The sequence below is a fragment of the Gadus morhua genome, unplaced genomic scaffold, assembly GCF_902167405.1.
Source record: "Gadus morhua unplaced genomic scaffold, gadMor3.0, whole genome shotgun sequence".
NCBI classification, from domain to species: domain Eukaryota; kingdom Metazoa; phylum Chordata; class Actinopteri; order Gadiformes; family Gadidae; genus Gadus; species Gadus morhua.
In genome coordinates, this window is record NW_021963952.1 from 25,128 (window position 1) to 46,827 (window position 21,700).

Genomic DNA, 21,700 nt, shown 5'->3' on the forward strand with positions numbered 1-21,700 from the left:
CCCGACCCTGCTTAGCTTCCGAGATCAGACGAGATCGGGCGTGCCTTTTTTTTTTTTTTTTTTATCTTTTTTTATTATTTTCCAGTTCACACATTTACAGCAACCGATAACAGAGTATTATTTACATACATCATCTCTGAGAAAAAAAACTTTTACACACCCAACTTAATCCCCTTCCCTTATCCTTCCCACATCACTTAATCCTAATGAAGACAGCACAAATGTTGCGCCAAATCAGAAAATACAGATCAATCTGCATGCCCCAGTCTTTTCACCAGTTAAACAAAATCTCCCCTCCCTCCCCTTCAAAGACTAATTTACTCCCACTCAAAAAGAAATGTTCCGCCTTCTCCCCTCCATACTTATACATTAAGTTCACATCTCTTTTCATTATTGATTTAAACAACATTTTTATTTTCACTTTCCGCCCCTCAAAGTGTGCGTAGTTCCTCCTGCAGACGACCGCGAGTCTGGCATGACTCAAAACAAAATTCATTAAACAAAAATTAACGTCTATTCTTTTTTCAAACGTGCCAAACAAAAACAATGTCCTCCACCCTCCCTCCAAGTCCAACTCAGCAGCCCAGTTATCTTTCAACAGTTCTTTCAAAAACTCAAAGAAATCAACTAACTCCCCACAGTCCAAAAAATAATGTAAAAAGCTCTCATGACCACTTTTGCAAACATCACACATCACATTTACATCATTATTAATCTTATTTAGCACCACGTTTGTATAAATCCTATTGTGTCTGATCAAGAAATCGTTGTTCTCACACTCTATACTATTATACCTTATCCCCATATTTGACCATATTTTCTTTACATTCAAACCCACAAACACTCTGCTCCACACTTTCTCAGCTGCCGGCTCCTTCATCACATCCACTATCAACCATCTGTATACTTTCTTCACACTCATTTCTCCCATTTTAATCTTTTTCCCATTCTCCATCACATATAGCTCAGGCATACTTGTCTCTCCCTTCACCACACATTCACTTTGTATGATCCTGGCCCACTCTAAGGGTATACTGGTTTTAATCTTTTCATATATTTTATTTATTTTCTCTCTATTATCCATCCCCTCCAGGTCACATACCTGATCATATATGCAATTATTTCTTAAGAATCCTGGGATGACCTCATAAATGATGTCCTTTATTTGTCTAATCCCTCCTTCTATGAATTTTGGCTCATATAATGTTTTGCCATTGTGTTTAATTTTTTCGTTTAAAAACAGGGGCAGTTTTACCAACGGTAGTATCCTCTCACATTCATATTGCATCTTAGGTAAGAATTTCCTCCAGGCTTCAAAGACCTCCCTATAAAATTCTGGTATGGTTATCGTCATTGACTGTTTTAGGCCCATGTACCACACATACTGTCCTATGCCACCCACATCATTCATATATTTCTCCATAAAATCCTTCCACCCATATTTATATCCTCCCACAATATATTTCTTCACCGTTTTAATCCTTAATGCTGTCTTTTTTGTTTCTATATCTAATAAATTCAGCCCTCCTTCACACCTTTTTCCCACCAGTGTCCCATGTGCAATCTTAACTCCTTTCCCCTCCCATATAAAATCACACACAATTTTGTTAAGGTCGTTCTTAACCCATATTGGCATTTCTAATACAGACAACACATACACATAGCCTGATAGTAGCAAACTATTAACCACTGTAACCTTTCCCTTTAACCTGAGCTTCCTTGCCTTCCACCTCCCACATACAGTTTTTATTTTGTTGATAACTCCTGTCCATGTTGTCTCAGTTGCCTCTTTAGTTTCAACACCTAAATATATGCCCAACACTTTAATATACCTATCCTGCACCCTTAAACCTACTCCCTCTCTCTCTATGTTACCTATATACATTATTTCTGATTTTTCTTTATTTATTCTAGCGCCCGACGCTCTCCCATATATCTCTGCCAATTCTAGCACCCTTTTCACACTGTTCCCATCCCTCACCGTTATTGTTGTGTCGTCTGCATATTGATTTATTGTATGTATGCTCCCAGATGGTAGTTGTATGCCCTGAACTCTTGCGTCGTTTTTAATTAGTAAGGCCAGGGGCTCTGCCGAAATGGCATAGAGCAACGCCGATAGGGGACATCCCTGCCTTATCGATCTCCCAAGACAAAATCTGTCAGTCAGCACTCCATTTACTTTGACACAGCTCCTTGCACCCTCGTACAACCTCCTGACCCACCCCACTAATCTCTCTCCAAATCCAAATCTCACCAGTAATCTAAATAAAAACTCATGCTCCACCCTATCAAATGCTTTATTCCAATCTATAGCTAACACTATTCCCCCTGTTCCGTCTCTCTTCATGAATTCTATTGTATCCCTAACTGTCGCTATTGTGTCAGCTATATCCCTACCTGGTATACTGTAACTTTGAGATGTTTTGATTATATCCCCTATCACTCGTTTTATTCTGTTAGCCAACACCTTGGCCAGAATTTTGTAATCTACATTTAGCAGACTTATAGGCCTATAATTCTGCAAGTCTAGTTTACTTCCTTTCTTCTTAAAAACTAAGGTAATCACACCTTCTACCATCCTACCCTGCACTATCCCTGTTTTCTCAGTCTCCCTGAATACCTCTACTAAAATTGATGCCATCTGCTCCTTATATACTTTATAAAATTCAATCCCTATCCCATCACTCCCAGGACTCTTCCCGCTTTTCAGCCCCTCTATCGCCTCCATCACCTCCATCCTACTTATCTCTCTGTCACACCATTTACTATCGTCCACACTCAGCTTGCTTTCGACACTATCCAGTACCTCCACTATACTGTCCTCCTCTAATCCACCTCTCTGATATAACTCCCCATAAAACTCTTGCACCCTCTCCAGTATGGCCACATAGTCTGCTACTACCTCCCCCTCCTTTTTCCTGATTTCGTGTATATATGTCCTGCTTTGTTTGCTTTTTTCTAGGCCCAGAAAATACGCTGTGCACCTTTCTCCCTCCAGCGCATATTTAGCTTTGCTCCGTAAAATTGCTCCTCTACATTTCTCTGCCTCATATCTCTGAAGTTCCATCTTTACCTCTATATAATTCTCCATGCTGTAACCTTCTTCATTCTCTGCTTTACTCAGCTCTACCCTCAGTCTTTCCCTCAACTCCTTCTCTTTCTTCATCATTTTCACTTTTCTTTTCTTACTGTACCAAATGCTTATTGATTTAATCTTATTCTTCACTTTCTCCCATATCTCCCCAATCTGAGTATCTGCCCTATTCTCTTCAACATATTCTTTAATTTTCTCATTCTCCATATCTAATAACTCCCTAATCTGTTGTTTATATTCATCCTCTTCAATATAACCTGCATTCAAAATCCACATCCCTCCCCCTATCTCCTCTCTCCCTACTTTAATTCTGAATCTCACCCCGTCGTGGTCACTCAGTGCATTTATTTCATGTCTTATTCTGTCTACATGTTTTATGTTCTCTCCCTGTGTTAAAACCAAATCTATCCTGCTTTGTTTCAGTACACCATCCCTCATTTGTCTCCTGGTGAATTCCCTCCTCTCTGGATTCTCATTTCTCCACACATCTACTAAATTCTTGTCCTTCATCATGTCTAACAAGCTCTCCCTCGACTTTTCCCATCTGAACACTACACCTTGCCCTATATCTAACCTGCTACATTTAGTATTAAAATCCCCTACTATTATACATCTCCCAATCACTAGCCCTTTCAGCTCCTCTATTATAATTCTTTTATCTATTTCTATATTCGGAACATATATATTAATTAGTCTAAACAACACATTTTGATACTTAAACTCTATGACTATTATCCTCCCTGTCCTATCTTTATATATCTCTTTTATCTCATCTACCCTATGTTTTTTAATCATTATAGCCACCCCTCTTGCGTTCTTAGCCCCGTTATTATAATAAATCTCCCCCCCCCACACCTCCTTTACCTCTATAACTTTTACGTCATCCCAATTTGTCTCCTGTATGCATAGGATGTCACTTCTATATATATTTAAAAGTGACCTCAGTTTGCCTCTGTCCCTTAAACCATTCACATTAACAGAAGTTACTGTGGTCATGAGAGCTAAAAGAAAGAAAATATTTAAACCAAAAACCAAAGCAAGACTCACATGCCAGACCGCGGTCCTTTACTTCTCACTCCCCGTGTCTTCTCCTCCTCTGCTTTCCTTTTGGCGGCCAGTTCTTTTGTCTTCTTCCCTCCTTTTCGTCCTCTGCCCTCCTGTCTTTGCTCCTCATCTATTTTTTCCACCGGTTGTTCTGCTCTCCCTCGTTCATCGTCTGTATCCTCCGCCACATCATCGTCCTCCGCTTTTCCCCCCTGCTCCATCATCTGTTCGTCACCGTCCTTCTCAGCACTGTCGCCGCTGTCAGATCTATACCGCCATTCCAGTTCTTTTTCCGCTTCCTCGTTCTCACCTCCCGTCTCCTCTTCAGCTCCCCTTCCGTCATCGCTCTCTCCGTCTTTATCCTCCATTTGTTCTCCTCTCTCCTCCTCTCTCGCCGCTGCGTTCCGTTCCTCACACTCCCGCGCATAATGCCCTGTCTTCTGGCACCTGAAGCACTTGAAATCAGGGCACTCCCTGAAGATGTGTCCTGGCTTGATGCAGAGTCGGCACACCCGCACCTGTCGATCATGTATCACTCTAAAGTACTCCGCTCCTCTCAGTGTCTCTAACTTGGTTGAGTACGGGAGTGATCGTACCTGCTCATTAAAGCGGACTTTTAAAAATCTTGTCCCGTCCGCAATCTCCGTCCCCGGCCACTTGCGCCGTTTGATGACAGATATTGGCCGCACACCCCACTCCTCCAGCCTTGCCAGTATTGTTGCATCTTCCATGTAAACAGGCAAGTTAATAAATGACACCACCATGTCACTGTTCACAATCTCCCTGCCATGCACTAAGGCTCCTTTTACACGCACGCCATCCAGGAGCTTGCGCTTTCCCACCTCATCCTTCATGGTGATTTCATAGTTTTTTTCCCCTCTCACACGGCATCCGCTCACCACTCCACATTGCACTGCTACTTCCCGCAGAATATCCATCATGGAAATCACCGCTGTTCCCTCCACCTCAACGTCCACTGTCAGCTCTTTCCCGTACTCTTTCTGCCGTCCTTCTCCCGTTTCTGGCCGATTCTCAATCCCGTTCCTTCCCTCTTCCTCCAGTGCTCCAACTCCACTGCTAGGCATTGTCTGCTCCGGTCCTTTGTCTGCTGCCATGTGGTCCATCCGTCAAATGAAAGCCTCCCCAAACAGCAAAAAAAGCTGTGGGGAGATTTAGAACTATAATTAAATTACGATTTTGTCAAAAGAATATAATCTACAAATCAACAAGAAGAAAAAAACACCAGGCTGCTGTATCAGCCTACTCTGCCAACAAACTTTTTCCTGCTTCCTTCACTTCCTGCTTTGCGCACCTGAACGAGATCAGACGAGATCGGGCGTGCCTAAGGTGGTATGGCCGTAAGCAATTATAGACTTGACCATATTAGCTTTTATACAGGGGGAGGACGTAAGGAGTGAGAGCGCTGCCGTGGCCAGAGACGGGACTTGTACAGAAACAATGATTAGATCCATAATGAATGAATGAATACGTTATTCCAGACTCAGAGTTACATATTTGAACGCAATGCATTACACTGCTTGGGCGTCATCGTTTGCGTGATCTTTTGAAGAAACGTAGCGTTGCAAAACCTGGGATGGACTAAGGTGGACCGCCGTCATTGCAGCTCTCTGCTACGTCACTACACGGTCCACATGTTTCACAAATAGAGTTTGAGGAGACGTCGTCAGAGTCTGTATGTTGCTTAAATTCTCCAAAACAGTGGGCGCTAAAGATCAGCGCACGGTAGGCCATTGCATCCAATGAGCTCGAGTTGAAAAAGTATAATGCTTACAGCACCTGGTATTCCCAGGCGGTCACCCATCCAAGTACTAACCAGGCCCGACCCTGCTTAGCTTCCGAGATCAGACGAGATCGGGCGTGCCTATGGTGGTATGGCCGTAAGCATTTATAGACTTGACCATATAAGCTTTTATACAGGGGGAGGACGTAAGGAGTGAGAGCGCTGCCGTGGCCAGAGACGGGACTTGTACAGAAACAATGATTAGATCCATAATGAATGAATGAATACGTTATTCCAGACTCAGAGTTACATATTTGAACGCAATGCATTACACTGCTTGGGCGTCATCGTTTGCGTGATCTTTTGAAGAAACGTAGCGTTGCAAAACCTGGGATGGACTAAGGTGGACCGCCGTCATTGCAGCTCTCTGCTACGTCACTACACTGTCCACATGTTTCACAAATAGAGTTTGAGGAGACGTCGTCAGAGTCTGTATGTTGCTTAAATTCTCCAAAACAGTGGGCGCTAAAGATCAGCGCACGGTAGGCCATTGCATCCAATGAGCTCGAGTTGAAATAGTATAATGCTTACAGCACCTGGTATTCCCAGGCGGTCACCCATCCAAGTACTAACCAGGCCCGACCCTGCTTAGCTTCCGAGATCAGACGAGATCGGGCGTGCCTAAGGTGGTATGGCCGTAAGCAATTATAGACTTGACCATATTAGCTTTTATACAGGGGGAGGACGTAAGGAGTGAGAGCGCTGCCGTGGCCAGAGACGGGACTTGTACAGAAACAATGATTAGATCCATAATGAATGAATGAATACGTTATTCCAGACTCAGAGTAACATATTTGAACGCAATGCATTACACTGCTTGGGCGTCATCGTTTGCGTGATCTTTTGAAGAAACGTAGCGTTGCAAAACCTGGGATGGACTAAGGTGGACCGCCGTCATTGCAGCTCTCTGCTACGTCACTACACTGTCCACATGTTTCACAAATAGAGTTTGAGGAGACGTCGTCAGAGTCTGTATGTTGCTTAAATTCTCCAAAACAGTGGGCGCTAAAGATCAGCGCACGGTAGGCCATTGCATCCAATGAGCTCGAGTTGAAAAAGTATAATGCTTACAGCACCTGGTATTCCCAGGCGGTCACCCATCCAAGTACTAACCAGGCCCGACCCTGCTTAGCTTCCGAGATCAGACGAGATCGGGCGTGCCTATGGTGGTATGGCCGTAAGCATTTATAGACTTGACCATATTAGCTTTTATACAGGGGGAGGACGTAAGGAGTGAGAGCGCTGCCGTGGCCAGAGACGGGACTTGTACAGAAACAATGATTAGATCCATAATGAATGAATGAATACGTTATTCCAGACTCAGAGTAACATATTTGAACGCAATGCATTACACTGCTTGGGCGTCATCGTTTGCGTGATCTTTTGAAGAAACGTAGCGTTGCAGAACCTGGGATGGACTAAGGTGGACCGCCGTCATTGCAGCTCTCTGCTACGTCACTACACTGTCCACATGTTTCACAAATAGAGTTTGAGGAGACGTCGTCAGAGTCTGTATGTTGCTTAAATTCTCCAAAACAGTGGGCGCTAAAGATCAGCGCACGGTAGGCCATTGCATCCAATGAGCTCGAGTTGAAATAGTATAATGCTTACAGCACCTGGTATTCCCAGGCGGTCACCCATCCAAGTACTAACCAGGCCCGACCCTGCTTAGCTTCCGAGATCAGACGAGATCGGGCGTGCCTAAGGTGGTATGGCCGTAAGCAATTATAGACTTGACCATATTAGCTTTTATACAGGGGGAGGACGTAAGGAGTGAGAGCGCTGCCGTGGCCAGAGACGGGACTTGTACAGAAACAATGATTAGATCCATAATGAATGAATGAATACGTTATTCCAGACTCAGAGTTACATATTTGAACGCAATGCATTACACTGCTTGGGCGTCATCGTTTGCGTGATCTTTTGAAGAAACGTAGCGTTGCAAAACCTGGGATGGACTAAGGTGGACCGCCGTCATTGCAGCTCTCTGCTACGTCACTACACTGTCCACATGTTTCACAAATAGAGTTTGAGGAGACGTCGTCAGAGTCTGTATGTTGCTTAAATTCTCCAAAACAGTGGGCGCTAAAGATCAGCGCACGGTAGGCCATTGCATCCAATGAGCTCGAGTTGAAAAAGTATAATGCTTACAGCACCTGGTATTCCCAGGCGGTCACCCATCCAAGTACTAACCAGGCCCGACCCTGCTTAGCTTCCGAGATCAGACGAGATCGGGCGTGCCTAAGGTGGTATGGCCGTAAGCATATATAAAGTTGACCATATTAGCTTTTATACAGGGGGAGGACGTAAGGAGTGAGAGCGCTGCCGTGGCCAGAGACGGGACTTGTACAGAAACAATGATTAGATCCATAATGAATGAATGAATACGTTATTCCAGACTCAGAGCAACATATTTGAACGCAATGCATTACACTGCTTTGGCGTCATCGTTTGCGTGATCTTTTGAAGAAACGTAGCGTTGCAAAACCTGGGATGGACTAAGGTGGACCGCCGTCATTGCAGCTCTCTGCTACATCACTACACTGTCCACATGTTTCACAAATAGAGTTTGAGGAGACGTCGTCAGAGTCTGTATGTTGCTTAAATTCTCCAAAACAGTGGGCGCTAAAGATCAGCGCACGGTAGGCCATTGCATCCAATGAGCTCGAGTTGAAAAAGTATAATGCTTACAGCACCTGGTATTCCCAGGCGGTCACCCATCCAAGTACTAACCAGGCCCGACCCTGCTTAGCTTCCGAGATCAGACGAGATCGGGCGTGCCTAAGGTGGTATGGCCGTAAGCAATTTATAGACTTGACCATATTAGCTTTTATACAGGGGGAGGACGTAAGGAGTGAGAGCGCTGCCGTGGCCAGAGACGGGACTTGTACAGAAACAATGATTAGATCCATAATGAATGAATGAATACGTTATTCCAGACTCAGAGCAACATATTTGAACGCAATGCATTACACTGCTTGGGCGTCATCGTTTGCGTGATCTTTTGAAGAAACGTAGCGTTGCAAAACCTGGGATGGACTAAGGTGGACCGCCGTCATTGCAGCTCTCTGCTACGTCACTACACTGTCCACATGTTTCACAAATAGAGTTTGAGGAGACGTCGTCAGAGTCTGTATGTTGCTTAAATTCTCCAAAACAGTGGGCGCTAAAGATCAGCGCACGGTAGGCCATTGCATCCAATGAGCTCGAGTTGAAATAGTATAATGCTTACAGCACCTGGTATTCCCAGGCGGTCACCCATCCAAGTACTAACCAGGCCCGACCCTGCTTAGCTTCCGAGATCAGACGAGATCGGGCGTGCCTAGGTGGTATGGCCGTAAGCAATTTATAGACTTGACCATATTAGCTTTTATACAGGGGGAGGACGTAAGGAGTGAGAGCGCTGCCGTGGCCAGAGACGGGACTTGTACAGAAACAATGATTAGATCCATAATGAATGAATGAATACGTTATTCCAGACTCAGAGCAACATATTTGAACGCAATGCATTACACTGCTTGGGCGTCATCGTTTGCGTGATCTTTTGAAGAAACGTAGCGTTGCAAAACCTGGGATGGACTAAGGTGGACCGCCGTCATTGCAGCTCTCTACTACGTCACTACACTGTCCACATGTTTCACAAATAGAGTTTGAGGAGACGTCGTCAGAGTCTGTATGTTGCTTAAATTCTCCAAAACAGTGGGCGCTAAAGATCAGCGCACGGTAGGCCATTGCATCCAATGAGCTCGAGTTGAAATAGTATAATGCTTACAGCACCTGGTATTCCCAGGCGGTCACCCATCCAAGTACTAACCAGGCCCGACCCTGCTTAGCTTCCGAGATCAGACGAGATCGGGCGTGCCTAAGGTGGTATGGCCGTAAGCAATTATAGACTTGACCATATTAGCTTTTATACAGGGGGAGGACGTAAGGAGTGAGAGCGCTGCCGTGGCCAGAGACGGGACTTGTACAGAAACAATGATTAGATCCATAATGAATGAATGAATACGTTATTCCAGACTCAGAGCTAACATATTTGAACGCAATGCATTACACTGCTTGGGCGTCATCGTTTGCGTGATCTTTTGAAGAAACGTAGCGTTGCAAAACCTGGGATGGACTAAGGTGGACCGCCGTCATTGCAGCTCTCTACTACGTCACTACACTGTCCACATGTTTCACAAATAGAGTTTGAGGAGACGTCGTCAGAGTCTGTATGTTGCTTAAATTCTCCAAAACAGTGGGCGCTAAAGATCAGCGCACGGTAGGCCATTGCATCCAATGAGCTCGAGTTGAAATAGTATAATGCTTACAGCACCTGGTATTCCCAGGCGGTCACCCATCCAAGTACTAACCAGGCCCGACCCTGCTTAGCTTCCGAGATCAGACGAGATCGGTCGTGCCTAAGGTGGTATGGCCGTAAGCATATATAAACTTGACCATATTAGCTTTTATACAGGGGGAGGACGTAAGGAGTGAGAGCGCTGCCGTGGCCAGAGACGGGACATTGTACAGAAACAATGATTAGATCCATAATGAATGAATGAATACGTTATTCCAGACTCAGAGTTACATATTTGAACGCAATGCATTACACTGCTTGGGCGTCATCGTTTGCGTGATCTTTTGAAGAAACGTAGCGTTGCAAAACCTGGGATGGACTAAGGTGGACCGCCGTCATTGCAGCTCTCTGCTACGTCACTACACTGTCCACATGTTTCACAAATAGAGTTTGAGGAGACGTCGTCAGAGTCTGTATGTTGCTTAAATTCTCCAAAACAGTGGGCGCTAAAGATCAGCGCACGGTAGGCCATTGCATCCAATGAGCTCGAGTTGAAAAAGTATAATGCTTACAGCACCTGGTATTCCCAGGCGGTCACCCATCCAAGTACTAACCAGGCCCGACCCTGCTTAGCTTCCGAGATCAGACGAGATCGGGCGTGCCTAAGGTGGTATGGCCGTAAGCAATTATAGACTTGACCATATTAGCTTTTATACAGGGGGAGGACGTAAGGAGTGAGAGCGCTGCCGTGGCCAGAGACGGGACTTGTACAGAAACAATGATTAGATCCATAATGAATGAATGAATACGTTATTCCAGACTCAGAGCAACATATTTGAACGCAATGCATTACACTGCTTGGGCGTCATCGTTTGCGTGATCTTTTGAAGAAACGTAGCGTTGCAAAACCTGGGATGGACTAAGGTGGACCGCCGTCATTGCAGCTCTCTGCTACGTCACTACACTGTCCACATGTTTCACAAATAGAGTTTGAGGAGACGTCGTCAGAGTCTGTATGTTGCTTAAATTCTCCAAAACAGTGGGCGCTAAAGATCAGCGCACGGTAGGCCATTGCATCCAATGAGCTCGAGTTGAAAAAGTATAATGCTTACAGCACCTGGTATTCCCAGGCGGTCACCCATCCAAGTACTAACCAGGCCCGACCCTGCTTAGCTTCCGAGATCAGACGAGATCGGGCGTGCCTATGGTGGTATGGCCGTAAGCATTTATAGACTTGACCATATTAGCTTTTATACAGGGGGAGGACGTAAGGAGTGAGAGCGCTGCCGTGGCCAGAGACGGGACTTGTACAGAAACAATGATTAGATCCATAATGAATGAATGAATACGTTATTCCAGACTCAGAGCTAACATATTTGAACGCAATGCATTACACTGCTTGGGCGTCATCGTTTGCGTGATCTTTTGAAGAAACGTAGCGTTGCAAAACCTGGGATGGACTAAGGTGGACCGCCGTCATTGCAGCTCTCTGCTACGTCACTACACTGTCCACATGTTTCACAAATAGAGTTTGAGGAGACGTCGTCAGAGTCTGTATGTTGCTTAAATTCTCCAAAACAGTGGGCGCTAAAGATCAGCGCACGGTAGGCCATTGCATCCAATGAGCTCGAGTTGAAAAAGTATAATGCTTACAGCACCTGGTATTCCCAGGCGGTCACCCATCCAAGTACTAACCAGGCCCGACCCTGCTTAGCTTCCGAGATCAGACGAGATCGGGCGTGCCTAAGGTGGTATGGCCGTAAGCATTTATAGACTTGACCATATTAGCTTTTATACAGGGGGAGGACGTAAGGAGTGAGAGCGCTGCCGTGGCCAGAGACGGGACTTGTACAGAAACAATGATTAGATCCATAATGAATGAATGAATACGTTATTCCAGACTCAGAGTTACATATTTGAACGCAATGCATTACACTGCTTGGGCGTCATCGTTTGCGTGATCTTTTGAAGAAACGTAGCGTTGCAAAACCTGGGATGGACTAAGGTGGACCGCCGTCATTGCAGCTCTCTGCTACGTCACTACACTGTCCACATGTTTCACAAATAGAGTTTGAGGAGACGTCGTCAGAGTCTGTATGTTGCTTAAATTCTCCAAAACAGTGGGCGCTAAAGATCAGCGCACGGTAGGCCATTGCATCCAATGAGCTCGAGTTGAAAAAGTATAATGCTTACAGCACCTGGTATTCCCAGGCGGTCACCCATCCAAGTACTAACCAGGCCCGACCCTGCTTAGCTTCCGAGATCAGACGAGATCGGGCGTGCCTATGGTGGTATGGCCGTAAGCATTTATAGACTTGACCATATTAGCTTTTATACAGGGGGAGGACGTAAGGAGTGAGAGCGCTGCCGTGGCCAGAGACGGGACTTGTACAGAAACAATGATTAGATCCATAATGAATGAATGAATACGTTATTCCAGACTCAGAGTTACATATTTGAACGCAATGCATTACACTGCTTGGGCGTCATCGTTTGCGTGATCTTTTGAAGAAACGTAGCGTTGCAAAACCTGGGATGGACTAAGGTGGACCGCCGTCATTGCAGCTCTCTGCTACGTCACTACACTGTCCACATGTTTCACAAATAGAGTTTGAGGAGACGTCGTCAGAGTCTGTATGTTGCTTAAATTCTCCAAAACAGTGGGCGCTAAAGATCAGCGCACGGTAGGCCATTGCATCCAATGAGCTCGAGTTGAAAAAGTATAATGCTTACAGCACCTGGTATTCCCAGGCGGTCACCCATCCAAGTACTAACCAGGCCCGACCCTGCTTAGCTTCCGAGATCAGACGAGATCGGGCGTGCCTAAGGTGGTATGGCCGTAAGCATTTATAGACTTGACCATATTAGCTTTTATACAGGGGGAGGACGTAAGGAGTGAGAGCGCTGCCGTGGCCAGAGACGGGACTTGTACAGAAACAATGATTAGATCCATAATGAATGAATGAATACGTTATTCCAGACTCAGAGCTAACATATTTGAACGCAATGCATTACACTGCTTGGGCGTCATCGTTTGCGTGATCTTTTGAAGAAACGTAGCGTTGCAAAACCTGGGATGGACTAAGGTGGACCGCCGTCATTGCAGCTCTCTGCTACGTCACTACACTGTCCACATGTTTCACAAATAGAGTTTGAGGAGACGTCGTCAGAGTCTGTATGTTGCTTAAATTCTCCAAAACAGTGGGCGCTAAAGATCAGCGCACGGTAGGCCATTGCATCCAATGAGCTCGAGTTGAAAAAGTATAATGCTTACAGCACCTGGTATTCCAGGCGGTCACCCATCCAAGTACTAACCAGGCCCGACCCTGCTTAGCTTCCGAGATCAGACGAGATCGGGCGTGCCTATGGTGGTATGGCCGTAAGCATTTATAGACTTGACCATGTAAGCTTTATACAGGGGGAGGACGTAAGGAGTGAGAGCGCTGCCGTGGCCAGAGACGGGACTTGTACAGAAACAATGATTCGATCCATAATGAATGAATGAATACGTTATTCCAGACTCAGAGCAATATATTTGAACGCAATGCATTACACTGCTTGGGCGTCATCGTTTGCGTGATCTTTTGAAGAAACGTAGCGTTGCAAAACCTGGGATGGACTAAGGTGGACCGCCGTCATTGCAGCTCTCTACTACGTCACTACACTGTCCACATGTTTCACAAATAGAGTTTGAGGAGACGTCGTCAGAGTCTGTATGTTGCTTAAATTCTCCAAAACAGTGGGCGCTAAAGATCAGCGCACGGTAGGCCATTGCATCCAATGAGCTCGAGTTGAAATAGTATAATGCTTACAGCACCTGGTATTCCCAGGCGGTCACCCATCCAAATACTAACCAGCCCCGACCCTGCTTAGCTTCCGAGATCAGACGAGTTCGGGCGTGCCTAAGGTGGTATGGCCGTAAGCATTTATAGACTTGACCATATTAGCTTTTATACAGGAGGAGGACGTAAGGAGTGAGAGCGCTGCCGTGGCCAGAGACGGGACTTGTACAGAAACAATGATTAGATCCATAATGAATAAATGAATACGTTATTCCAGACTCAGAGTTACATATTTGAACGCAATGCATTACACTGCTTGGGCGTCATCGTTTGCGTGATCTTTTGAAGAAACGTAGCGTTACAGAACCTGGGATGGACTAAGGTGGACCGCCGTCATTGCAGCTCTCTGCTACGTCACTACACTGTCCACATGTTTCACAAATAGAGTTTGAGGAGGCGTCGTCAGAGTCTGTATGTTGCTTAAATTCTCCAAAACAGTGGGCGCTAAAGATCAGCGCACGGTAGGCCATTGCATCCAATGAGCTCGAGTTGAAAAAGTATTATGCTTACAGCACCTGGTATTCCCAGGCGGTCACCCATCCAAGTACTAACCAGGCCCGACCCTGCTTAGCTTCCGAGATCAGACGAGATCGGGCGTGCCTAAGGTGGTATGGCCGTAAGCAATTATAGACTTGACCATATTAGCTTTTATACAGGGGGAGGACGTAAGGAGTGAGAGCGCTGCCGTGGCCAGAGACGGGACTTGTACAGAAACAATGATTAGATCCGTAATGAATGAATGAATACGTTATTCCAGACTCAGAGCAACATATTTGAACGCAATGCATTACACTGCTTGGGCGTCATCGTTTGCGTGATCTTTTAGAAGAAACGTAGCGTTGCAAAACCTGGGATGGACTAAGGTGGACCGCCGTCATTGCAGCTCTCTACTACGTCACTACACTGTCCACATGTTTCACAAATAGAGTTTGAGGAGACGTCGTCAGAGTCTGTATGTTGCTTAAATTCTCCAAAACAGTGGGCGCTAAAGATCAGCGCACGGTAGGCCATTGCATCCAATGAGCTCGAGTTGAAAAAGTATAATGCTTACAGCACCAGGTATTCCCAGGCGGTCACCCATCCAAGTACTAACCAGGCCCGACCCTGCTTAGCTTCCGAGATCAGACGAGATCGGGCGTGCCTAAGGTGGTAAGGCCGTAAGCATATATAGACTTGACCATATTAGCTTTTATACAGGGGGAGGACGTAAGGAGTGAGAGCGCTGCCGTGGCCAGAGACGGGACTTGTACAGAAACAATGATTAGATCCATAATGAATGAATGAATACGTTATTCCAGACTCAGAGTTACATATTTGAACGCAATGCATTACACTGCTTGGGCGTCATCGTTTGCGTGATCTTTGAAGAAACGTAGCGTTGCAAAACCTGGGATGGACTAAGGTGGACCGCCGTCATTGCAGCTCTCTGCTACGTCACTACACGGTCCACATGTTTCACAAATAGAGTTTGAGGAGACGTCGTCAGAGTCTGTATGTTGCTTAAATTCTCCAAAACAGTGGGCGCTAAAGATCAGCGCATTGCATCCAATGAGCTCGAGTTGAAAAAGTATAATGCTTACAGCACCTGGTATTCCCAGGCGGTCACCCATCCAAGTACTAACCAGGCCCGACCCTGCTTAGCTTCCGAGATCAGACGAGATCGGGCGTGCCTATGGTGGTATGGCCGTAAGCATTAATAGACTTGACCATGTAAGCTTTTATACAGGGGGAGGACGTAAGGAGTGAGAGCGCTGCCGTGGCCAGAGACGGGACTTGTACAGAAACAATGATTAGATCCATAATGAATGAATGAATACGTTATTCCAGACTCAGAGTTACATATTTGAACGCAATGCATTACACTGCTTGGGCGTCATCGTTTGCGTGATCTTTTGAAGAAACGTAGCGTTGCAGAACCTGGGATGGACTAAGGTGGACCGCCGTCATTGCAGCTCTCTGCTACGTCACTACACTGTCCACATGTTTCACAAATAGAGTTTGAGGAGACGTCGTCAGAGTCTGTATGTTGCTTAAATTCTCCAAAACAGTGGGCGCTAAAGATCAGCGCACGGTAGGCCATTGCATCCAATGAGCTCGAGTTGAAATAGTATAATGCTTACAGCACCTGGTATTCCCAGGCGGTCACCCATCCAAGTACTAACCAGGCCCGACCCTGCTTAGCTTCCGAGATCAGACGAGATCGGGCGTGCCTAAGGTGGTATGGCCGTAAGCAATTATAGACTTGACCATATTAGCTTTTATACAGGGGGAAGACGTGAGGAGTGAGAGCGCTGCCGTGGCCAGAGACGGGACTTGTACAGAAACAATGATTAGATCCATAATGAATGAATGAATACGTTATTCCAGACTCAGAGTTACATATTTGAACGCAATGCATTACACTGCTTTGGCGTCATCGTTTGCGTGATCTTTAGAAGAAACGTAGCGTTGCAAAACCTGGGATGGACTAAGGTGGACCGCCGTCATTGCAGCTCTCTGCTACGTCACTACACTGTCCACATGTTTCACAAATAGAGCTTGAGGAGACGTCGTCAAGTCTGTATGTTGCTTAAATTCTCCAAAACAGTGGGCGCTAAAGATCAGCGCACGGTAGGCCATTGCATCCAATGAGCTCGAGTTGAAAAAGTATAATGCTTACAGCACCTGGTATTCCCAGGCGGTCACCCATCAAAGTACTAACCAGGCCCGACCCTGCTTAGCTTCCGAGATCAGACGAGATCGGGCGTGCCTAAGGTGGTATGGCCGTAAGCAATTATAGACTTGACCATATTAGCTTTTATACAGGGGGAGGACGTAAGGAGTGAGAGCGCTGCCGTGGCCAGAGACGGGACTTGTACAGAAACAATGATTAGATCCATAATGAATGAATGAATACGTTATTCCAGACTCAGAGCTAACATATTTGAACGCAATGCATTACACTGCTTTGGCGTCATCGTTTGCGTGATCTTTAGAAGAAACGTAGCGTTGCAAAACCTGGGATGGACTAAGGTGGACCGCCGTCATTGCAGCTCTCTGCTACGTCACTACACTGTCCACATGTTTCACAAATAGAGCTTGAGGAGACGTCGTCAGAGTCTGTATGTTGCTTAAATTCTCCAAAACAGTGGGCGCTAAAGATCAGCGCACGGTAGGCCATTGCATCCAATGAGCTCGAGTTGAAATAGTATAATGCTTACAGCACCTGGTATTCCCAGACGGTCACCCATCCAAGTAACTAACCAGGCCCGACCCTGCTTAGCTTCCGAGATCAGACGAGATCGGGCGTGCCTAAGGTAGGTATGGCCGTAAGCAATTATAGACTTGACCATATTAGCTTTTATACAGGAGGAGGACGTAAGGAGTGAGAGCGCTGCCGTGGCCAGAGACGGGACTTGTACAGAAACAATGATTAGATCCATAATGAATGAAATGAATACGTTATTCCAGACATCAGAGTAACATATTTGAACGCAATGCATTACACTGCTTGGGCGTCATCGTTTGCGTGATCTTTTGAAGAAACGTAGCGTTGCAGAACCTGGGATGGACTAAGGTGGACCGCCGTCATTGCAGCTCTCTGCTACGTCACTACACTGTCCACATGTTTCACAAATAGAGTTTGAGGAGACGTCGTCAGAGTCTGTATGTTGCTTAAATTCTCCAAAACAGTGGGCGCTAAAGATCAGCGCACGGTAGGCCATTGCATCCAATGAGCTCGAGTTGAAAAAGTCTAATGCTTACAGCACCTGGTATTCCGAGGCGGTCACCCATCCAAGTACTAACCAGGCCCGACCCTGCTTAGCTTCCGAGATCAGACGAGATCGGGCGTGCCTAAGGTGGTATGGCCGTCAGCAATTATAGACATGACCATATTAGCTTTTATACAGGGGGAGGACATAAGGAGTGAGAGCGCTGCCGTGGCCAGAGACGGGACTTGTACAGAAACAATGATTAGATCCATAATGAATGAATGAATACGTTATTCCAGACTCAGAGCAACATATTTGAACGCAATGCATTACACTGCTTGGGCGTCATCGTTTGCGTGATCTTTTGAAGAAACGTAGCGTTGCAAAACCTGGGATGGACTAAGGTGGACCGTCGTCATTGCAGCTCTCTACTAGGTCACTACACTGTCCACATGTTTCACAAATAGAGTTTGAGGAGACGTCGTCAAAGTCTGTATGTTGCTTAAATTCTCCAAAACAGTGGGCGCTAAAGATCAGCGCACGGTAGGCCATTGCATCCAATGAGCTCGAGTTGAAAAAGTATAATGCTTACAGCACCTAGTATTCCCAGGCGGTCTCCCATCCAAGTACTAACCAGGCCCGACCCTGCTTAGCTTCCGAGATCAGACGAGATCGGGCGTGCCTATGGTGGTATGGCCGTAAGCATATATAGACTTGACCATATTAGCTTTTATACAGGGGGAGGACGTAAGGAGTGAGAGCGCTGCCGTGGCCAGAGACGGGACTTGTACAGAAACAATGATTAGATCCATAATGAATGAATGAATACGTTATTCCAGACTCAGAGCAACATATTTGAACGCAATGCATTACACTGCTTGGGCGTCATCGTTTGCGTGATCTTTTGAAGAAACGTAGCGTTGCAAAACCTGGGATGGACTAGGGTGGACCGCCGTCATTGCAGCTCTCTACTACGTCACTACACTGTCCACATGTTTCACAAATAGAGTTTGAGGAGACGTCGTCAGAGTCTGTATGTTGCTTAAATTCTCCAAAACAGTGGGCGCTAAAGATCAGCGCACGGTAGGCCATTGCATCCAATGAGCTCGAGTTGAAATAGTATAATGCTTACAGCACCTGGTATTCCCAGACGGTCACCCATCCAAGTACAAACCAGGCCCGACCCTGCTTAGCTTCCGAGATCAGACGAGATCGGGCGTGCCTAAGGTGGTATGGCCGTAAGCAATTTATAGACTTGACCATATTAGCTTTTATACAGGGGAGGACGTAAGGAGTGAGAGCGCTGCCGTGGCCAGAGACGGGACTTGTACAGAAACAATGATTAGATCCATAATGAATGAATGAATACGTTATTCCAGACATCAGAGCTAACATATTTGAACGCAATGCATTACACTGCTTGGGCGTCATCGTTTGCGTGATCTTTTGAAGAAACGTAGCGTTGCAAAACCTGGGATGGACTAAGGTGGACCGCCGTCATTGCAGCTCTCTGCTACGTCACTACACTGTCCACATGTTTCACAAATAGAGTTTGAGGAGACGTCGTCAGAGTCTATATGTTGCTTAAATTCTCCAAAACAGTGGGCGCTAAAGATCAACGCACGGTAGGCCATTGCATCCAATGAGCTCGAGTTGAAAAAGTATAATTGCTTACAGCACCTGGTATTCCCAGGCGGTCACCCATCCAAGTACTAACCAGGCCCGACCCTGCTTAGCTTCCGAGATCAGACGAGATCGGGCGTGCCTATGGTGGTATGGCCGTAAGCATTTATAGACTTGACCATGTAAGCTTTTATACAGGGGGAGGACGTAAGGAGTGAGAGCGCTGCCGTGGCCAGAGACGGGACTTGTACAGAAACAATGATTAGATCCATAATGAATGAATGAATACGTTATTCCAGACTCAGAGCAACATATTTGAACGCAATGCATTACACTGCTTGGGCGTCATCGTTTGCGTGATCTTTTGAAGAAACGTAGCGTTGCAAAACCTGGGATGGACTAAGGTGGACCGCCGTCATTGCAGCTCTCTACTACGTCACTACACTGTCCACATGTTTCACAAATAGAGTTTGAGGAGACGTCGTCAGAGTCTATATGTTGCTTAAATTCTCCAAAACAGTGGGCGCTAAAGATCAACGCACGGTAGGCCATTGCATCCAATGAGCTCGAGTTGAAAAAGTATAATGCTTACAGCACCATGGTATTCCCAGGCGGTCACCCATCCAAGTACTAACCAGGCCCGACCCTGCTTAGCTTCCGAGATCAGACGAGATCGGGCGTGCCTATGGTGGTATGGCCGTAAGCATTTATAGACTTGACCATGTAAGCTTTTATACAGGGGGAGGACGTAAGGAGTGAGAGCGCTGCCGTGGCCAGAGACGGGACTTGTACAGAAACAATGATTAGATCCATAATGAATGAATGAATACGTTATTCCAGACTCAGAGCAACATATTTGAACGCAATGCATTACACTGCTTGGGCGTCATCGTTTGCGTGATCTTTTGAAGAAACGTAGCGTTGCAAAACCTGGGATGGACTAAGGTGGACCGCCGGGTAACACTTTAGTTTGATAGTCCACTGTTGACACTCAACAAGCCATCAGTAGATATTCAGTTGCATGTCAACAGTGAATGAGTTGACATTCAACCGAACTATCTCAACTGATAAGCAACATGTATTCAACTAACTAAGTTAACTATAAGTTGCACTATTAGTAGATGGTTAGTTGATATTTGACAGAGCTTGTTCAACAGATAAGAAACATGGATTCAACTAACTGTCTGTTAACTATAAGTTGCGCTATTAGTAGATGTTGTTTTGTACACGTAGCATGCATTCAACTAACTGTCAGTTAACTATTAGTTGCATTATTAGTAGATGGTTAGTTGATAATCAACAAAGCTTTCAACAGATAAGAAACAAGCATTCAACTAACTAAGTTAACTACACGTTGCACTATTAGCTGGTGTTTAGTTGATATTCAACAGTGAGTTAGTTGATACTCTACAGAGCTTGTCAACAAATATGTAACATGCATTCAACTACGTGTTAGTTAACTATAGTATATTTTTATTTTGTTCATTTATTTTTACAAAAACAGTCTGCAACAGACATTGTGCTTTTTACTACATGTTCTTTACAAATATTCAACTATCAGTTGAGTGTCAAGTTCTAGTAAGTTGACTATCAACTGCTGTTATTAACCAATTCTCAACTTACGTTTCATATGGATCAACTTTCCTCCGCTCACAAGGAACATCTAATGAACGAACATTCAACCCTCTGTTGATCATATATGTTCATTGCAAAATAAAGATGAGAATATTTTATCAATCAATAGGCACCCTGTGTAGGTGACAACCTGTTCATTGTCATATGACTGTCGACAAACTATCAGTCAATATTCAACTAAGCATTAGTAGAGAGGTCTTAGGACTGTCAAATTAAAGTGAAAACAGTTTAGTGTCTACACACTATTAACAGAGCAAAACAGAGAAAATAGTTGACTATCAGTTGATTCTCAACAAACTATCAGTCGATATTCAATTAAGCATTAGTAGACAGGTCTTAGGACTGTCAAATTAAAGTGAAAACAGTTTAGTGTGTGCAAACTATTAACAGAGCAAAACAGAGAAAATAGTTGATTCTCAACTAACTATCAGTCGATATTCAATTAAGCATTAGTAGAGAGGTCTTAGGACTGTCAAATTAAAGTGAAAACAGTTTAGCGTCTACACACTATTAACAGAGCAAAACAGAGAAAATTGTTGACTATCAGTTGATTATCAACAAACTATCAGTCGATATTCAATTAAGCATTAGTAGACAGGTCTTAGGACTGTCAAATTAAAGTGAAAACAGTTTAGTGTCTACAAGCTATTAACAGAGCAAAACAGAGAAAATAGTTGACTATCAGTT

At 45.2% G+C, this 21,700-nt stretch overlaps 25 non-coding genes and 2 pseudogenes across 25 annotated transcripts; all 27 read right to left on the reverse strand.

Annotated features, from left to right (window-relative positions):
* Positions 1-5,923: 5,923 nt before the first annotated feature.
* Positions 5,924-6,042, reverse strand: LOC115538083 (5S ribosomal RNA). Its single transcript, XR_003975049.1, has one exon. It is a non-coding gene; the product is annotated as a 5S ribosomal RNA (ribosomal RNA).
* A 421-nt stretch (positions 6,043-6,463) lies between these two features.
* On the reverse strand, positions 6,464-6,582 carry LOC115538167 (5S ribosomal RNA). The gene has a single exon (XR_003975128.1). It is a non-coding gene; the product is annotated as a 5S ribosomal RNA (ribosomal RNA).
* A 421-nt stretch (positions 6,583-7,003) lies between these two features.
* Positions 7,004-7,122, reverse strand: LOC115538084 (5S ribosomal RNA). The gene has a single exon (XR_003975050.1). It is a non-coding gene; the product is annotated as a 5S ribosomal RNA (ribosomal RNA).
* A 421-nt stretch (positions 7,123-7,543) lies between these two features.
* LOC115538168 (5S ribosomal RNA) lies at positions 7,544-7,662 on the reverse strand. The gene has a single exon (XR_003975129.1). It is a non-coding gene; the product is annotated as a 5S ribosomal RNA (ribosomal RNA).
* A 421-nt stretch (positions 7,663-8,083) lies between these two features.
* On the reverse strand, positions 8,084-8,202 carry LOC115538169 (5S ribosomal RNA). The gene has a single exon (XR_003975130.1). It is a non-coding gene; the product is annotated as a 5S ribosomal RNA (ribosomal RNA).
* Positions 8,203-8,623: 421 nt separating this feature from the next.
* LOC115538170 (5S ribosomal RNA) lies at positions 8,624-8,742 on the reverse strand. The gene has a single exon (XR_003975131.1). It is a non-coding gene; the product is annotated as a 5S ribosomal RNA (ribosomal RNA).
* Positions 8,743-9,164: 422 nt separating this feature from the next.
* Positions 9,165-9,282, reverse strand: LOC115538117 (5S ribosomal RNA). Its single transcript, XR_003975083.1, has one exon. It is a non-coding gene; the product is annotated as a 5S ribosomal RNA (ribosomal RNA).
* Positions 9,283-9,704: 422 nt separating this feature from the next.
* Positions 9,705-9,823, reverse strand: LOC115538171 (5S ribosomal RNA). The gene has a single exon (XR_003975132.1). It is a non-coding gene; the product is annotated as a 5S ribosomal RNA (ribosomal RNA).
* Positions 9,824-10,245: 422 nt separating this feature from the next.
* LOC115538109 (5S ribosomal RNA) lies at positions 10,246-10,364 on the reverse strand. Its single transcript, XR_003975075.1, has one exon. It is a non-coding gene; the product is annotated as a 5S ribosomal RNA (ribosomal RNA).
* A 422-nt stretch (positions 10,365-10,786) lies between these two features.
* LOC115538172 (5S ribosomal RNA) lies at positions 10,787-10,905 on the reverse strand. Its single transcript, XR_003975133.1, has one exon. It is a non-coding gene; the product is annotated as a 5S ribosomal RNA (ribosomal RNA).
* A 421-nt stretch (positions 10,906-11,326) lies between these two features.
* Positions 11,327-11,445, reverse strand: LOC115538085 (5S ribosomal RNA). The gene has a single exon (XR_003975051.1). It is a non-coding gene; the product is annotated as a 5S ribosomal RNA (ribosomal RNA).
* Positions 11,446-11,867: 422 nt separating this feature from the next.
* Positions 11,868-11,986, reverse strand: LOC115538173 (5S ribosomal RNA). Its single transcript, XR_003975134.1, has one exon. It is a non-coding gene; the product is annotated as a 5S ribosomal RNA (ribosomal RNA).
* Positions 11,987-12,407: 421 nt separating this feature from the next.
* LOC115538087 (5S ribosomal RNA) lies at positions 12,408-12,526 on the reverse strand. Its single transcript, XR_003975053.1, has one exon. It is a non-coding gene; the product is annotated as a 5S ribosomal RNA (ribosomal RNA).
* A 421-nt stretch (positions 12,527-12,947) lies between these two features.
* LOC115538174 (5S ribosomal RNA) lies at positions 12,948-13,066 on the reverse strand. Its single transcript, XR_003975135.1, has one exon. It is a non-coding gene; the product is annotated as a 5S ribosomal RNA (ribosomal RNA).
* A 422-nt stretch (positions 13,067-13,488) lies between these two features.
* On the reverse strand, positions 13,489-13,606 carry LOC115538153 (5S ribosomal RNA). The gene has a single exon (XR_003975117.1). It is a non-coding gene; the product is annotated as a 5S ribosomal RNA (ribosomal RNA).
* A 420-nt stretch (positions 13,607-14,026) lies between these two features.
* On the reverse strand, positions 14,027-14,145 carry LOC115538162 (uncharacterized; annotated as a pseudogene).
* Positions 14,146-14,566: 421 nt separating this feature from the next.
* LOC115538177 (5S ribosomal RNA) lies at positions 14,567-14,685 on the reverse strand. Its single transcript, XR_003975137.1, has one exon. It is a non-coding gene; the product is annotated as a 5S ribosomal RNA (ribosomal RNA).
* A 422-nt stretch (positions 14,686-15,107) lies between these two features.
* On the reverse strand, positions 15,108-15,226 carry LOC115538106 (5S ribosomal RNA). The gene has a single exon (XR_003975072.1). It is a non-coding gene; the product is annotated as a 5S ribosomal RNA (ribosomal RNA).
* A 410-nt stretch (positions 15,227-15,636) lies between these two features.
* Positions 15,637-15,755, reverse strand: LOC115538088 (5S ribosomal RNA). The gene has a single exon (XR_003975054.1). It is a non-coding gene; the product is annotated as a 5S ribosomal RNA (ribosomal RNA).
* Positions 15,756-16,176: 421 nt separating this feature from the next.
* On the reverse strand, positions 16,177-16,295 carry LOC115538178 (5S ribosomal RNA). Its single transcript, XR_003975138.1, has one exon. It is a non-coding gene; the product is annotated as a 5S ribosomal RNA (ribosomal RNA).
* Positions 16,296-16,715: 420 nt separating this feature from the next.
* LOC115538072 (5S ribosomal RNA) lies at positions 16,716-16,834 on the reverse strand. Its single transcript, XR_003975038.1, has one exon. It is a non-coding gene; the product is annotated as a 5S ribosomal RNA (ribosomal RNA).
* A 422-nt stretch (positions 16,835-17,256) lies between these two features.
* LOC115538163 (uncharacterized) lies at positions 17,257-17,377 on the reverse strand (annotated as a pseudogene).
* A 423-nt stretch (positions 17,378-17,800) lies between these two features.
* On the reverse strand, positions 17,801-17,919 carry LOC115538136 (5S ribosomal RNA). Its single transcript, XR_003975101.1, has one exon. It is a non-coding gene; the product is annotated as a 5S ribosomal RNA (ribosomal RNA).
* Positions 17,920-18,340: 421 nt separating this feature from the next.
* LOC115538127 (5S ribosomal RNA) lies at positions 18,341-18,459 on the reverse strand. Its single transcript, XR_003975093.1, has one exon. It is a non-coding gene; the product is annotated as a 5S ribosomal RNA (ribosomal RNA).
* Positions 18,460-18,880: 421 nt separating this feature from the next.
* LOC115538107 (5S ribosomal RNA) lies at positions 18,881-18,999 on the reverse strand. Its single transcript, XR_003975073.1, has one exon. It is a non-coding gene; the product is annotated as a 5S ribosomal RNA (ribosomal RNA).
* Positions 19,000-19,423: 424 nt separating this feature from the next.
* Positions 19,424-19,542, reverse strand: LOC115538090 (5S ribosomal RNA). Its single transcript, XR_003975055.1, has one exon. It is a non-coding gene; the product is annotated as a 5S ribosomal RNA (ribosomal RNA).
* Positions 19,543-19,963: 421 nt separating this feature from the next.
* On the reverse strand, positions 19,964-20,083 carry LOC115538143 (5S ribosomal RNA). Its single transcript, XR_003975108.1, has one exon. It is a non-coding gene; the product is annotated as a 5S ribosomal RNA (ribosomal RNA).
* Positions 20,084-21,700: the final 1,617 nt, after the last annotated feature.